General features: G+C 38.6%; 1 pseudogene; it reads left to right on the forward strand.

The window, feature by feature from the left end:
* The first annotated feature begins 14,385 nt into the window (after positions 1–14,385).
* LOC119255173 (60S ribosomal protein L6-like) lies at positions 14,386–14,888 on the forward strand (annotated as a pseudogene).
* The last annotated feature ends 1,205 nt before the right edge of the window (positions 14,889–16,093 follow it).

Genomic DNA, 16,093 nt, shown 5'->3' on the forward strand with positions numbered 1-16,093 from the left:
TTAGTATTTTCCCTTCTGCCGACTGCTATTTCGATATTATTCCTACCACATTTTTTTCTTTCTTTGCACTCCTTGACCACATATTACGTCATATTCACAGTCTTCAGATTCCCCTAAAATAATTTTCTCTGAGTATGGGCAAAATCTTAGAATTGTAATTACTTTACGTTGAATTGACTCAAGGATAAAAACAGATTTGATGGTTTCATTAATAACTTGTTACTATAGACTTCATGTTTGTATTTCTCCTCACCCCAAATTCATATGTTGAAATTCTAATCCCCGAGGTGATGGCATTAGGAGGTGGGGCCTTTAGGAGGTGAGTAGGTCAAGAGGACAGGGACACATGCCCTGACAAAAGAAAACCCAGAAAGCTATCTTTCCCATTCTGCAATTTAAAGACATCTATGAACAAGGAAGCTGGTCCTCACCACCCACCAAGCATGCCAACACTTTGATGTTGGACTTCCCAGCATCTAGAAATATAAGAAACAAATGTCTGAGGTTTGTGAGCCACCCGATCTATGGTATTATGTTAGAGCAACTCTAAAGGCGTTTCTGTACTGGAGTCCCATTAGGACCTAGATTGTGCACACTACTGGGATTCAAACAGCAATGATACATCTGGCAAGCTACTACTAACTTGGACCTTCAGAGTCCTGTTTGCATGCAGGACTCAGAGTTCCTTCGATAAGAGTTCATCCTAATAGCATTTAAATGGAAGCCAGCCACAAAACTTTGGACATCAGAAAAGAGCAGTATTTCTGAATCCAGTTTGTTTCTGCTATTCTGCTTTGTCTCATGGCTAACTTGCCAAAGCTTCTAGCAGCAAGGAGTTGGCCTACACCCACAGCAAAATGTTGTTGTTTCATGTCTGAGGTACAATGAGGAAAGGAGTCCATGAGAAAAATTTAAGTGTAACTCAGATGACATTCTTTCTCATTATACCACAAAGTCAGGAGCTGTGGTGACCTCTGAAGGCCTCCCAATTCAGCCACAATGGAACACAGTGGTTCCAGGTGAGTGGCTGGTAGCAGACTGCTGAGGAGAGCTATAGCCAGCAAACGTAAACTAGTTCTGAGCATACATGAATCCCTCCCTGGGAAATTTCCCTAAGGACTTAGTCTGGTCTGGTGTGGATGCACTAAAGGATCATTCCAGAGGGATTGAAGGTCTGCAAAGGCATAAGGGGGCATCCTATAACAGTTACTCTGACCCTCCTTTCTCTGCTACTGCTACTTGTTACGCTACATGCCCCTCTCCAAGGGTGAGGTTAGCCAATCAAGGATCTGTGGCAGCCAGGAATGAATCATCCAGTCCCGGGGGGATACTAACCAGAAGGAACATGAGGCTAGATTCACCTCTCCCCTCTGTCTTTTGGCAATGACCAGTTCTGAGTACTGACAGAGTCAATGAGTTGGCCTACACCCACAGCAAAATGTTGTTGCTTGTTCCCTGTGGGAGTCCAGTAAAATGAAATATCTTTGTGGGTTTAATCGGGCCTGCAGGCTGTATTTAGCTACCCCTACTCCAGCCCTAAGTTACTTCATAATGGTACAAGTATGTCTCAGTTGACACTATCTGCTTTTGGCTCACAACTTGATATTACACCTTAAGTGTGTTATCCTAATAAAGTACATGCTATCTCATGTTCCTTTTCATACCATTTATTCAGAGCCAGTGACTTTGCACATGGAGGTCTTCCTTTGGTATGCATTATTTATTTTTTATCTTTCTATTTCCTACCTCCACAAAATAACTATTAAGTCTACTAGAAATATTAGGCAGCAGTTATAAACAATGCAATCTACAAACTTTCCCTAAAATAGTATATTCTAAAACAAAGATATTGAAACTCCATACAAAGTTTGGTTTTTGGGTTTTTTTAAAGGTTTATTTATTTATTTATTTATTTATTTATTTATTTATGCAAGCACTGGGTACAGTCAGAAGTGTGGGAGGGTGAGAGAATTCACCAGAGCCAGAGTGGGGAACAGAACAGGCAGACCGACGAAATACACTGCTGAGGGGAGCAGCGGGCGTGGCAGGAGAGGTCTGTGTGCCATGTGGCACCCTCGCTGCTGGCCGGGGATCGAGCCAGTGCTGCAGAGGCTGCAGGGAGCTTTGCAGCCCAGAGCTCAACCACTGCACCACCGGGGAGGCCCTCCATACAAAGTTTTAAGATTCTTCAAATATCAACACAGAGTGCACAAAGAGCTCTCAATAAGTTGAGTTGAATTTTGATGAATTAAATTAAATAAAATATCTGTTAGTTTCTTGGTTGGTTTTTTTAAGAGAAAGACAGTGTTGCAACCTAGAAAAGAAGGAACGTGGATGAAGTTTATTTGAAGAAGTCATAAGTTCAAATTCTACCACCTTACAAATCTTGGGGAAAGTTATAGAACAGAAATAATAAAATATATGTCTTTGGGATGTTGTGATAATAAATTAGTTAAGTATATAAGTCATCTAATTGAATGTTTGGTGCAATGGAAGTTCAAATCATTTTTAAAGTCATTGAGAATAGCTTAATAGCCATCTGCAGTGAGGAGTAAAAAGTTGGCATCTGGTTTCCCTGGTGGTCTAGGGGTCAAATCTCAGCACTATCACCTCTACCACCTGAGTTTGTGATCTGGCCAGGGAGCTACCCACATGGCACAACATGTGCCATGTACCTCTCCTATCTCGCCTGCTGCTCCCCTCAGCAGTGTATTTCAGTCAATCTTGCCTATTCTTCTCCCCATTCTGTCTCTGGTGAATCCTCTTACCCCCTATACTCCAGTTCTTCTATGCAAAATATTAAATTTAATTAAATTTAATTTAAAAATTGGCATCTGTTTCTTCTCTAAATTCTTATCTTAGACCAGATAATGGCTACTGTCAATGGTTTTTATAAGAAGTCCTTCCTGTTTGGCAACAGAATGTCAGTTTTCATGTAAAATATAAGTTCTTGAAGGTATCTGAGTGGATACTACAGACCACTACCAGAAATATCACCCCATCTTACCATGAAAGGCAAGCCACACTGTCCCTTACTTAAATATGACACCAAGCATTTGGCCTGGACAATTTGGCCAGTTTTGGCCCATTAGACAAGCCATGATCTCTAAACGACTCAAGTGCCCATTGTGGAGACCGCATTGGACTATTTAGAGGTCTAAAACCCTGAGATCAAGCACTGTTCCACCTCTTCCTAGATGTGAGGCCCAAAGCAAAGCACTTAAACTCATTGAACCTCGGTTTCCTCATCTGTGAACTGAGAACAACAATCCCGCTTCCTCCCACACAATGAAGTTATGATCGTTATCATCATCTCCCCTGCTTGACCTCTATCTATAATGAGTGCCTCCTCAGCCCTTTGCCAGGTATTAAGTTATATTACTTCATTCAGTCCTTACATCAACCTAATGAGGTAACTGTGGTTCCCATTTTACAGATGAGAAAACTGCAACTCAGAAGGGTTAACTAGCTTACACACCAGGAGGACTCTGACTTCAGAGTCCCCATGCTGAGCCATAATTCTAAATTGTCTCTTAGACAGTAAGGTGGGCTTTGGGTGACTGGCACTCATTCAACAGGTATATCCTAGAGAATAGTTCCTGCCATAGGAGCTTATGTCCAAAATAATTGTTTGAGATGTGCAAGGTTAAATTGCCATTGGCATCTACCATAGATTTAATTGAACACTGGATCTCTAGCCAGTGAAACAATTTCCTCTGTTAGGCTATGAAACCAAAGGAGACACACCCACAACCCAAGTCATCAGGCTCAGGTGGGGCTAGAAATAGTCAATCTGCCTTAACACAAGGTGAACTTTCTCTGGTTTGTAAATACCTTCACATTGATTACCATTAAATTAGCATTGATAAGGCCTTCCTGGTGGTGCAAGGGGTTAAGACACAACCTATGAAGCTAGCCACAGCCACTGTAGCACAAGTTCAATCCCCAGCCAGGGAGATGCCCACATGGCACAGCAGACCTCTCCTGACTGGCCTGCTGCTCCCCTTAGCAGTGTATTTCAGTCAATCTGCCTGTTCTGTTCCCCACTCTTTCTCTGGTGAATCCTCTCACCCCCCACACCTCCGGCCTGTCCCCCGGTTCTTACATGCATAAATAAATAAATCTTTAAAAAAATAAATTGGCATTGATCAAAAAAAAACATTTATTTGTCAGAAAGACACATTCTGATTGGTCTCAAATAGAAAACTGTATTGCCATAGTGCAAAAAACATTTTTTAATTATGAAAATGATAATAAATCTTTATTGGGCTTTCTTACTAATATGTATGGCACTACATATTTAACTGTTTCCACTATGAGAGTCTAGAATTTTATTTTATTATTTTTTTGAGATTCTAGAATTTTAAAACTTCAAAGCAGTTGTTTAATATCATTTCACAGAAAAGGACTAGACTGAAAATTGAGTCTCCTCACTCCCAGCCCTGTGTTCTTTCCACCGTGAAAAAATATGCCCTTCTTTAACTATGCTAGTTTTAATTCCCTGCCTGAAGGAGAAGAATCTCTTCCTTCTTTCTTCCTCTCTGCCAAATTCCTATTGATTGGTTGGTGATGAGTTAGTAAAAGCTTGATGAGAATGCCATCTAGGCCTTCAGTGTCAAGATCAAGGGAAGCTTATAAAGAGATGCCTTTCATCTTTTCCTAAAGTCAGTGCCTTAGGTAATCACTTCTTGTCCAGAGGCGATGAGTCCCCCAGATGAGATGCCGTGACTCAGGGAACTCTGGCCCCAGCTTTGTCAGCTCATTAAGGATACGGTCTACCACAAAGTGACTTTTGAACACACTAAGTAGGAAGAATCAAATGGTTTCTGCAGTGACAGGGTCAGCTGGATCAGAGTCTGAGCCTTGAAATAAATCAGATACTGAAGAAGTAAACAACAAAAGAAGCTGAAGACAGATTGGATATAGACATGGAGCTTTTATCTGTCAGCCAGCCAGCCGCCAGCTTTCTCCTGTGCAGACATGGTGTTTCTGTGGTGCCATGTTATCACATCGTGGGTAACATACCCACCTCACTTGCTGGTCTGTGAGTGCTTGGAAAACAAGTACTCTGTCATGATCTTTGTTTTCTCTTTTATCTATCACAATAATGACACAGCCATTTAAACACTACATTTTGGCCATAACAGTGACTATGGTGATTATGGTTATAAATATATATAACTGAACTTTCTCTTTCATATTTGATTTAAGAATGGTATTTTCCTACAGAAAATAGAAAGTGAAAATTTGGTCCTATATATCTAAACCCCAAATTCTGTAGCCTCATCATGTAACTATAAGGCATTCTGTATAGCCCAGAAAAGTTAGAAAAATAAAATTTAATAAGAAAAATTTAATTAGTTTTTCCCTACACTTTTTAATACAAACAGATAGATGAGTTTGGGAATGTGTATTACTTTTAATCTAAAACTCATCCACCTCCCTGAAATCTTCTATTTTTGAAGATCATTAGCACAAAATAATCACTTGAGAGACCATGCTGAATGAATACCAGCACTATTTATATTGATGTTATGATTGATAAATCGTTTCTAGAAATAGGCTATTATTTGTATATGTAGGTTATTATTTACATATAAGTTTTGTTTATAAATATAGGTTATAAACATGGCTAGACATGGAGAGATTGAGTTTAAAAATTAGGAATCAAGGTTTTTAGATTCAATTTCAACTCTACCACATACTGTGACCTTGAGCAAATTAGTTAACCTCCTGGTGACTTAATTTATACATCCACAGAAAAGTAAATTACCACCTACATTATTTACAGAGAGGATGAGGATTTACTTAACGTAGTAATTAGTAGGACTCTATCATTTTGGTTAAATTCTAGCTCAGCTGGAAATCTACACAGATTTAATTTATGGGAATTCTTAATGTTGAAATAACTACTAATGCACTTAAAAAAATAAAAAGAAGAAATTATCCAACTGCAAAATTGGCAAAATGTTTCCCTTGGGCTAGACAAATGAGTTTACTTTGTTGATGCCAACCAGTTCACTAGATTAGACAACAGGACTAGAGAGTTCAAGGTCATAGAAATAGCTCCCATATTGCTCAGATACTTTCATATTAAAAAAATAATAATAATAAAATAATCTGTCTGAGCCATGACTTCAACTGCATCCCTGACCACATTTAATCTTCTGCCTTATATTATATGACCTAGATCACCAAAGAATCTGGTCTAAGATTAGGGATCCACCTCTGTCACCACTAATGAAATAAATAATAAAAGATCCAAATTTTCCTATTTGTATAGATCAGTAAGAGTACTTTAATTTCATTACTGGACTACAAGAATATACAGGTTTTTGCCTGTTTTCTTCATTATCATAGCTCTTATTCCTAGAACAATGTTGGTATATAATAAACAAGAGGTATCTAGTGAATGAATGAATGAATGAATTACTCTCAATTAGGAATTTGGAGCTCTGTTTCTTGCCAAGTATGAAAGAGAAATTTCAGTTGTATATTCACTACCATTATCACCATGTTATCACCAAAATGTAGTATTTAAATGACTGTGCCATTATTGTGATAGATAAAAGAGAAACCAAACAAATTATCCACAAGCAAATTATGAAAAAGCTCTTTTCTTGGTTTATTATGTTACCTATTGTGGTCAAACTGCATTTAAAATACATAGAGATTAACAATATAAGAACAACCCCAAAGCATCTCTTTTCATGATACCTACTATATAACAGTTTGTCCTACTATATAACAGTGACCACATATAACAGTTTGTCCAAAACCTTCCCAATTTACACCGTCAGATTGACAAAATTACTAATTATAACTTCTTTCTCCCTGCTTGAAGTCCTGCTTGAGACAAAAAAAAAAAAAAAATACAGTTGCTTAACTTTACCTACTGACCATCTAAATACCAGGAAATAGAGAACCTAACTCCCCTTTACAAGTTGATTTTCTCTAAATAAAGATAAAATGTAATCTGGACCAAATCCATTAAAATCTCTAATAATAAAGACCAGAATGTGCAAACTAGTACAACCACTATGGAGAGTTGTGTGGTGATTTCTTGACCTACTAAACATAGAGCTTCCATATGATCCAGCAATTCCACTCCTAGGTATTTATCCAAAGGACACAGAAACATCAATTCCAAAGAGCACCTGCACCCCTATGTTTATAGCAGCACTGTTTACAATAGCTAAGCGTTGGAAACAACCCAAATGCCCAAAAATAGATGACTGGATCAAGAAGATGTGGTACATATACACCATGGAAAATTACTCAGCATTCAAAAAAGAGAAACACATGCAATTTGCAGCAACATGGATGGCGCTGGAAGGGATCATGCTCAGTGAAATAAGCCAGAAAGAAAAAGAAAAATACCAGATGGTCTCACTCGTAGCAGGAATCTAGAAAATTTAAATTTAAATAAATTTAAAAAGAATAACTATAAGAAAGAAAATATCAAAATCAACAAATAACTATGAACCAGAGACACTCTATGGGGGCTGGGGTGCGGGGAAAGGGGGGTTTGGGGTAAAAATAAGGGGGTTGTAATTGTATGGGGAATATAAAAATAAAATTTAAATTAAAAAAAAAAGAAGGCCAGAATGAACTATAATACAGTGAAGAAACTGTTAACTAAAAGTAACATACTTGATATATAGTCTGTTATATATCTCCAAGCTCCAGTACAGCTCCAAGTCACAGAAATCTGCCATCAGCCAAGTAAGGAACCACTTTGGAACTAGATCATCCAACTCAAGTTAGTAGCCATTGGATGATGCAGCTTTCACTGACATCTTGAATTCTACCACATCAGAGAAACTTTGCCAGAATCACCCAATTAAGATGCTTTGAATGCTTTTCTGGTGTTTGGAATCTTGAATTGATAAAAGTTTGTAGTTTTAAGCTGCTAAATTTTGGGGGTAACTAGTTGTAAAATAATATTGAACTAAAACAGTGATCCATTTGAATAAAAAAGTGAACAGCCTAAAAGAAGTGAGGTGCGATTGGGTGAATGGCTGATACCAGAAGCTAAATATGAGAAAAAAGTCTAATTAGTCTAGATGGCTGAAGACTCTGTCCTTTAGGAGTGAAATTCAACTAGAAGCTGAGGAGCCTTTTTACAAAATCCCACTATCCTTCTATAAGAGATACATTCTGAAGCCTTTACAAGTGAAATGACATGATGTCTAGGATTTGCTTTAAAATATTCCAGGAAAAAAAAAAAAAAACTGGGGAGTAGTGGGTAGATGAGATAAGATATCAAAATGCTGATAATGGCTGAAAATGGATAATGGATACAGCCATATGTATGGGGGGAGCTTACTGTTCAATCTTCTCTACTTTTGTGTGTGTTCAAAAATTCCCTAGTATGATGCTTTAAAATATATATATAAAGGGGGCCTCCCCGGTGGTGCAGTGGTTGAGCGCTGGGTTGTGAAGCTGCCCACGGCCTCTGCTGTGCCGGTTCCATCCCCGGCTGCTCCCTGGCCACCGGAGGAGGGTCCCACATGGCGCGCAGACCTCTCCTGCCGCCCACCACTCCCCTCAGCAGTGTACTTCGGTCCTTCTGCCTGCTCTGCTCCCCGCTCTGGCTCTGGTGAATTCTCTCACCCTCTCGCGCTTCTGACTGTACCCAGTGCATGTATAAACCAAACAAACAAATAAAATAAATAAATAAAACATGCCTCTATAAAAAAATAAAAATATATATAAAGATTATATAATTAAATTCTTTTTTAATATTTTATATAATTCTTACATCATTTTTCATTTTTTCACAATATAATTAAACTCTTCTTTAATACACTATAGCAAATATTCCTTTATTTAACTAAAAAAATTTATTTTTTGAAACACAATTTTAGAACCTTAAATTATAAAAATAATGTTTCTGAACTTCATCCACCAGAATGGGTGAATTAGTTGGGGGATTTGTCATGTTCACTTCTTTACTACCCTTAACACCACCACCCATAAAACAGTGGGAAGAACTATATATGTTGATCTTACAATCTGAGCTATGAAGGATATTCTGGGTTGAACTGTGTCTACCCCAAAAGACAGGCTCAAGGCATAGACCCTGGAAGCTATCAGTGTCACCTTATTTTAATACAGTCTCTGTGATATAATCAAGTTAGGATGAGGTCATACTAGACTAAGGTATACTTATAGAAAGAGGAAAATTTAGACACACAGAAGTCCTTGTGATGAAGAGGGCAGAGGTTAGAAGATAAAGCTATAAGCCAAAGATTGCTAAGACTTGTCAGCAATCGGGGCCTCCCTGGTGGCCCAAAGGGTTAAGCACAGCACTGTGAATCTGTCTGCAGCCTCTGAAGCACAAGTTTGATCCCTCAACCTGACAGGGAGCTACCCACTTGGTGCAGCAGACCTCTCCTGCCTCGGCTACTGCTCCCCTCAACAGTGTATTTCAGTGAATCTGCCTGTTCTGCTCCCCACTCTGTCTCTGGTGAATCCTCTCACACCCCTCCCACCCCACACCTCTGGCCTGTACCCCAGTTCTTGTATGCATAAATAAATAAATCTTTAAAAATAAATAAAGTATTTAAAAAAAAAAGACTTGTCAACAATCACCAAAAGACAGGCAAGAGGGAGTTTTTTCTCAGATCCTTCAGAAGGAACCCCTCACAGACACCTAGAATTTAGACTACTAGCTTCCAAAACTATGAGAGAATAAATCTGTTGTTTATGGCAAAGAGTTTGTGGTACCTTGCATCAGCTGGCCTGAAAAACTAAAACCAGGATCATGAAAGCAATTTCCTGTTCTCTGTGTCCTCTTCCCACAAATGAGCTTAGAAATGCCTACCTTGGCTATGTGAAAGTACAGAGAATTTGTGTTTTTTTTAATAAACAGCTCACTGCTAATAAACCATCAAAGGACCAGGTCAATATCTCACCCGAGGCTACTTACCACTGTCTGTCACATACCACTATTCACTGTCTTCATTGTTCTGAGAATAGGATGTGGCTTACCTCAACTTCTCCCCTTCTTAGAACCAGCATATAATATGTGTTTTTTAAGCATTTTACTGTTGCTCTTGCAGAGAAATTGGGCTTTGAAAATGATCATAAAGGATTTAAACAGTATAGAAACCTTCAAAATATACAAGTAATGTATGTGGTCATATTGAGAAATTACTGAAATTTTGGCCTATGATTATCACATGGTAATTGCCCAGGATGGATGAGTATTATCATTCTAGAATTATTTCATGAACCACTTCTGAATTTGGGGATTGAGAATAGAATGAAAGATCGAGTCTTCTTTAGAGATTGTGCTTCAGAAGGGATAAAAAATACTGAGGCAAGAGAAATAGGTGTGAAGATTAAAAAGTATTATTTCCTACTGAGGTAGTATAAGTTGGTTGTTATAAACAATTTCCAGAATAAAGTCATCTTGTATTGGAGCTTCAAAAATGCAAAAGTAGGAGGGGTGCAAAGTGACACAGGTGTCAAAGTCTCAGAGCTATCAAGCTAACCCACGTGGCAAAACAGACCTCTCTGTCTTACATGCTGCTCCCCTAGACAGTGTATTTCAGTAGATCTGCCTGTTCTGCTCCCCACTCTCTGGTGAATCCTCTCATGCCCGTCACCTCTGGCCTACACCCCAGTTCTTGTATGCATAAATAAATAAAAATAAATCTTAAAAAAATGCAAAGTAGGAAATGGCATTCCAGCGTGACCAAGGGGAAAGAGAGGGCTAGAGAAATAGAGAAAAGAGATAGGTACATACAAATTTGGGAGAGCTGAGAGTAATATTGTGGATACAGCAGCATCAAATAAAATTGAAAGCAAGTAATAAAACAAGTCTAAGGAAGAATATGTGGAAAGGAATATTATGATAACAAAAGAAAAGCTAGTTCAGAACATCTTTCCATAAATTCCTATGGGTTTTTTTATAAGTAGTTTTTGTGTATGGTCCCAAACTTCATAGTTCATAATTCAAAGAAGAGAAGGTTAACAGTTAAGAGACTCACAATTTCCTAAGGTAAAATGAATTATTTCCCCAAGAGAATAAGAATATTATTACTGTAATGCCAAAGTATAGATGTAGTAGCAGCAGAAAAGATGAAGAGGGAATAGAAATGAAATAAAAATGATAAGGCAGTGGAATAAAGTGGACTTCATGACTAGTCAGATGTGCAGGATCAGGGACAGAAGAACCTAGGCTAGTTCCCAGTTTTTTTGCCCTAGTGACAATGAGAATAGAGACACCATTAACGAAGGTGGAGAAAAAGACAAAAAAGATCCTAAATTCAGTTGTGGGGATACTAAGAGTTGAATGTCCTGGGAGGAAATACTGCTGAATTTATCTAGTGAGCAACTGAGACCACAGGTAGAGATAACAAATAAATGAGCTTATAGGTAGAAAACTGAAGTCGAAGAACTAGATTAGCTCATTCAGATGGGTTTGTAGCATAGGAAAAAAAAAGGCAGGTAATGGAGTGACTAAGAACATAAACTCTACACCCAGAATGCAGGGTTTAAATCATAGCTCCGATTCTTATGAGTTAGGGGACTTGGGCAAATTCACCTAATTTCTCTTTCAGTTTCCTCAAATGTGAAATGTAAAAATTAAATGAGATATTTGGTGTGAAGTTCATAGAAGAGAGCTGATATAGTAAATATTTAATGATATTTAGAAGGTGGAAATGGGAAAAGGAGAAACAGAGACAGAGAGAGAACAAGCACAGGCCCCTTCAAGAAAGTCAGGACAGGAGCCAGCAGAAATGACGCCAAGCAGAAGTGAAGAACACAAGAATTTCAAGGTGATGGGCATATTCAGAAACAGAATCTTCAGAAATTTCAAAATATAAAAATCAATGAACACTTGGGTCAGCAGGAAGCTCTCAGTGCAGCAAAGCCACAGAAGCAGGGAGAGCAGGGACAGGCCAGGAAAAACCCTCCTCACTAGCCTTCTGATATAACTTTATATATCTGGTGGCTTTATATATAACACCTGGTGGCTCAAGGGGGTAAGTCTCAGTGCTATCAAGCTATCAGCAGCCACTGTAGCATGAGTTCGATGCCCAGCCAGGGAGCTACCCACATGGCACAGCAGACCTCTCCTGTCTTGCCCGCTGTTCCCCGCAGCAGTATATTTCAGTCAGTCTGCCTATTCTGTTCCCCACTGTCTCTGGTGAATCCTCTCACCCCCCATACGTCTGGCCTGTACCCCAGCTCTCATATGCACAAATAAATAAATCTTTAAAAAAAAAGAATTAGAGTTCTAACAAGCTCCAAGGTGATATTAATTCAACTGATGCAGGGACCACTTGTTGAGAACTACTGCTCCTGAGCATTGTAAAATGGTAATACTTTACCATCCTCTGTCAAGAACTTGAAACTAAAACTAACTATATTTTAAAAAGAAAAAAGGAAGAAAAGCATGAAGTCAATCATGGTGGCAAGGATCATATAACCATATATGCTAATGGAGGATAATGATGGCATCCAGCAATCATACCACATGGTGGTAAGGCCTGCCCAGGTGGGTCACAGAAGACAGAGCAATGTTTTTGTTACATCACAGGACTCTTGTAAAAATATCCCAAAACTTCTCCAGAAATTTTATGTTTTTTAAAGATTTATTTATTTATGCATACAAGAGCTGGGCTACAGGCCAGACATATGAGGGGTGAGAGGATTCACCAGAGACAGAGTGGGGAACAGAACAGGCAGACTGACTGAAATACACTGCTGAGGGATGCAGCAGGCGAGATAGGAGAGGTCTGCTTCACCACATGGTTTCTCCCTGGCCGGCCGGCTGTGGATCCAACTCGGGCTACAGAGGCTGAGGATTGCTTCATAAAGCAGTGCTTAACCCCTTGCGCCCCCAGGGAGGCCCCTAATTGGAAATTTTAAATGACACATGCAAGAGTTTTGAATCAGCCCTTATTAAAGACATGTTTCAATTTGAAATAGTGGACTTCCCACCTTACTCACAGTTTCATTTTTTGAGGTCAATTACCCATTGTTCAAAAATATGACTTGCGGGCCTCCCTGGTGGTGTAAGGGGTTAAGGCTCAGCACTATGAAGCTATCCCCAGCCACAGCCGCATGAGTTCTATCTCCAGCCAGGAAGCTGACCCACTTGGTGCAGCAGACCTTTCCTGTCTCGCCTGCTGCTTCTTCAGCAGTGTATTTCAGTCAATCCACCTGTTCTGTTCCCCACTCTGCCTCTGGTGAATCCTTCCATTACCTGCACCTCTGGCCTGTACCCTTGTTCTTGTATGCATAAATAAATATTGTTTTAAAAAATACAAGCCTCCCTGGTGGCACAAGGGGTTAAGCACAGTACTGTGAAGTTATCTGCAGCCACTGCAGCACGAGTTCTATCTTTGGGCAGCAAGGGAGATACCCACATGGAGCAGCAGACCTCTACTGTCTTGCCCACTGCTCCCTTCAGCAGTGTATTTCAGTAGATCTGCCTGTTCTGCTCCCCACTCTGTATCTGGTTAATCCACTCACCACTGCCCCCTCCACACCTCTGGTCTGTACCCTAGTTCTTGTATGCATAAATTAATAAATCTTAAAAATACATATATATATGACATGCCATAAGATGTTTTGAGAGAGGCCAACATTCAAATAGCTTTGATTATAGCATATTATTATAATTATTATATTTTGTATTAGTCATTATTCATTGTTAATCTCTTACTCTGCCTAATTTATAAATTAAACTTAATCATAGTTATATAGTATAGGGAAAAGCAAAGTATCTAGAGGATTGAGTACTATCTGCAGTTCCAGGTACTCTCCAGGGGTCCTAGAAGCATTTCCTGCAGATGAGGGGCTACTATTCATCAAATGAGAAATAATTTGAAGATTATTATAATCTTCAAATTATTTCTCCTCCTAGAGTGTGGGATATTGTATAAGAAGCTAAAAATAAAGAGTAAGTTAACGATAAAAATCAACTTACTATGGTGGTAAATGACTTATTTTCTATCTATGATTCTATGATTCATACTCACATACTTGCATCGTGTGTGTCCAACATGACTGTACTGATTGTTTTTAGTAACTAGCTTTAAATTCCTTTAAAATGAGAACCTAGATCTTTTCCATCCTGCTTTTCTCAGCAGAAGAAAAAGCTGAGAAGGCGGGTACTGAAGAGAAGAAATCTGAAGCCAAGAAAGCTGATGCCGGTGGCAAAGTTAAGCAGAATAAATTCTCGGCCAGAACCCCTAAGAAGGGGAAACTCCACTGCAACTGCTAGATATTCTCTATCTGCTTGGTCTTCCAGAAAGTCCATGTACAAAAGAAGTGTTCAGCTGCTGTAACCAGATTGAAAAGAAAAGTAAGGTTTAAGTTCTTGCCACTATCACCAAAAGCTGGTGGTGACAAGAATGGAAAATGCCTAGATGCTATCGTATGCAAGATGTGCCTGGAACGCTGTTGAGCAACAGCGAAAAAAAAAAAACATTCAATCATCACGTAAGAAAATTGGCAGCTAGTCGCTCTCCTGGGGCCATTCTGATCCTCCTCACTGGGCCCCAGAAAGGCAACAGGGTGAGTTTCCTAGAGCTGTTAAGCAGTAACTTGCTGCTTGTGACTTGCTGCTTTCTCAGGTTAGAGGACACCAGAATATTTCAGCAACACCTCCACCAGTATTGGTATCAGTGATATCCCAAAACATCTCGCTGAAGCTTACTTCAAGAAGAAGCTGCTTAAGCCCCAAGACCAGGAAGGTGAGGCTTTTGACAGAAGAAACAGGATTACAGAACAATGCAAGATTGATCAAAAAGCCATGAACTGGCAAATTCTGCCAAAAATCAAAGCTATTCCTTAGTTCCAGGGCTACCTCTGCTGTGTTTGCCCTCACAGATGGAATTTATCCTCACAAATGGGCATTCTAAGTTGCTTACGAAGAACCTAGTTAAATAAGCAATTCATTAAAAAAATAAAATGAGCAACCTAAAATAGTTTTTGTAAGATGCTATTTATTATACAGTATGAACTGCAAGTTTCCTTTTTGTAACTGGATATTTCTTTATTTGTACATAAGTATATATTTATAAGTGCTATTTTCATTCATGTATATTATATACTGACTTTCACATACACAAGGCTGTCTTAGAAAATAATACCTGTTAGAGTTCCATAGTTTTGTCAGAAGAGCATTACTTTAAATGTACTTGTTCAAGATAATGTTAATTATGAAAAGAACAGGTGTGTTATGAGTGAATTTACAGCCTTTAATATATTTATAACAATTAGATATGAAAATGTGACCATCAATTACAGTCACAGGTGTATTTTAGGTGAATTTGAGACAAATAGATTTTTCTAAGGAAATTGGAGGTGATGAGATTGGAAAATAAATACCATCTTATCCCTACAACTTATCCCTATATCTTATCCCTACATCTCTGGCTTAGAGAATAAGGGAGATTTGGCCTCACAGGTGTTTTAGATGCAAACCAGGTGGTCCTGATCAAATCACTCTAGGATGACAATGGGATTCCTCTGCACTGTAGGTGCCCGGTGCTTCTATTGAGGAGGTAATGGCCACAAGAATTGTGTAGGACCAATTACTTTTCAAGTTGCTTTCTAAGCTGCAGTAAAGAATTGCTTATTTCTTTAGAAGCAATTTATTTTTTAAGTTAGGGTAAATATGTATATTTACTATGAAACTAAAAGGTAAATGATTTTTCTATCTCATAACACTCCAAATTTCTCTCCCCAAAATTAACCACAGCTTTTAGCTGTTTTGTGTAAATACACACAAATATATTTATATATATCCTAACGTATACACATTTCCTTTTTCCTACTTACACAAGTGCATTCATACCATACACATTGCTTTCCATCTTGATGAAAAACATATCTTGGTGATCTTTCTATAACTGTAGATACAAAACTTCCTTATTCTCTTTTTAATTTCACAATATACCATTGCATGTATGTGCATAAGTTATGTAATCATCCTCTTATAACCAATATTTTAGTGGTTTCCAATTTTTGCTATTATACACAGTGCTGCAATGCAAGTGCACATATAAGATAATTTACTAGTTGTAGAGTTGCCAGGTCAAAGGGGATGTGAATTACTAATTTT

The sequence above is a fragment of the Talpa occidentalis genome, unplaced genomic scaffold (assembly GCF_014898055.3).
Source record: "Talpa occidentalis isolate TD23 unplaced genomic scaffold, MPIMG_talOcc4v2.1 talOcc4.3, whole genome shotgun sequence".
NCBI classification, from domain to species: domain Eukaryota; kingdom Metazoa; phylum Chordata; class Mammalia; order Eulipotyphla; family Talpidae; genus Talpa; species Talpa occidentalis.